Raw genomic sequence first — 1,752 nt, forward strand, 5'->3', positions numbered from 1 at the left:
TCCAAAGAATAAGTCCTGGGGTCGATCTGCTCGGCTAAAGGCGGTGCTCCAGCATGGCCGCAGTCAAATGACTGAAACAAGTAAAAGAGTAAAGCGTGCAGAAAAATACCAATTTTATTTTGTGGTAGATATTTAACATCATTACTAGAGTAAGCACAAAATTTTTATTTCGCAGTTAAAGGGTTAAAGTTATAAAAAAAAAAAAGATTGAAACGAACAATGTTTAAAGTGATTTGTAACAAATTTAATACATTCCCTTTTGACACAACTAATCGTCTGCATCCTTTCCTCTTAAACCTATGATGCAAAGGTTCATAGCGCATGCGCTCGTTTCCTCTTTCACCTTTAGGAACATCGTTCTACTCTGTAAATAGTGGAATTTCATTATTACACCGTTTTGGGTATTTTTTTAAAGAATCGCTTGCGTCTAATCAAAAGCAAAATCGTCTTGTAAAAAATTGACTTATATTGTATTCAAAACATCAAGTTTTATTTTTGTAGGAAATGAGATGATATTTATCTCCTATGTTCATTTCTATAAACACCCGCCGCATTCCTTGTGTTAAGATATTCTCCCTCTATAATTGCCACTACCTGAGACTAGCATCAAACTGCTTTCTTGATCAGCTATGAGTGTTCGAAGAGGACTACATACATCTCCTAACTGGGACACGAATCGTCTAATATACTATTAATACTATTAATATCTAGATCCGTTATTTTTCGCATCGCCACACAAATGTCTGGGACTCCGTCAACAAGAGATCAGAATAGTATCTCTGCTGCTGATCGCACCCGGTTGCTTCCCGTTTAATCATGAAATATTTCTCTAACGACTACATATCGTCGTTTTGGTATACTGCCGGATATATATAAAAAAGATCCTACCATTCTGTATGCATTTGGCTCGTATTTCAATTGGTATTGTAGATGATCTCTACAATGCCACCGTTTGTTCATTAAGGTATGTAGTTTCCATATCAATATATAAATGTTGGATACGACCAAATCACTGCAACAGTCGCAGAATCTACATTTAACTATGCCTTTTAAATACACCTTTTCTTCTCAAGGTTCAGATCCTCCTCTTCTACTGTACTAGGTAGGCATTGGTTTTCCCCCAACTGTAGGTTGATTCTCATTAATTAATTTCACGAGTACATTTACTCCAATTAAATATTTTAGTTTCTCCGAATTATGCAATTAACACGGAAGCGCATTCCAAAACTGGTAAGTTCCATTTATTTATTTATTTTTCATTTGGAGTTGACATTCTATATTTTGTATATTTGTTTGTAATTTACAGTGAGAAAACGAATACTTCAGTAACCCAGATTGAAGTGAAATTTAGTGAATTTCATTTTTTTTTCTTATTGATAACGATCGTAACTATGCCATAAGATGGTGCTCCAGCATAACCTCAGCCAAATGGCTGAAACAAGTCAAAGAATAACAGAAAACATATACATATATCGTCACTTAGCTAATACACACATATATGTAGGTATGTATGGGTGTATGTGTATATCTATCAATCTATCTTCGGTAAATCATAAATCCGAAAAAGAAGCACACTCTAAGTTATAGAGCAGTAGCGTATATAGATAAAGATAGATATGGCCTGTCTATATTGTTACCCTGAGTTTCGCGATCATAAAGCGCTTAGACCCTAAAACCCTTTGGCCTATGGCCATAAACCAGCCTTCTCTCTCTCTCTCTCTCTCTATATATATATATATATATATATATATA

The 1,752-nt window shown here is 34.8% G+C and overlaps 1 protein-coding gene across 3 annotated transcripts in view; it reads left to right on the plus strand.

Annotated features, from left to right (window-relative positions):
* The first annotated feature begins 320 nt into the window (after nucleotides 1-320).
* Nucleotides 321-1,752, plus strand: part of LOC106879084 (beta-1,4-mannosyltransferase egh) — a 59,398-nt gene continuing 57,966 nt past the window's right edge. For 2 of the 3 annotated variants that reach the window (XM_014928518.2, XM_014928517.2), the window contains exon 1: nucleotides 321-1,230. The gene's annotated coding sequence lies outside the window, so the exon portion shown is untranslated. The remainder of the gene's footprint in view (nucleotides 1,231-1,752) is intronic. The other variant, XM_014928520.2, reaches the window with a different exon arrangement.

Source organism: Octopus bimaculoides, chromosome 7 (assembly GCF_001194135.2).
Source record: "Octopus bimaculoides isolate UCB-OBI-ISO-001 chromosome 7, ASM119413v2, whole genome shotgun sequence".
Lineage (NCBI taxonomy): Eukaryota > Metazoa > Mollusca > Cephalopoda > Octopoda > Octopodidae > Octopus > Octopus bimaculoides.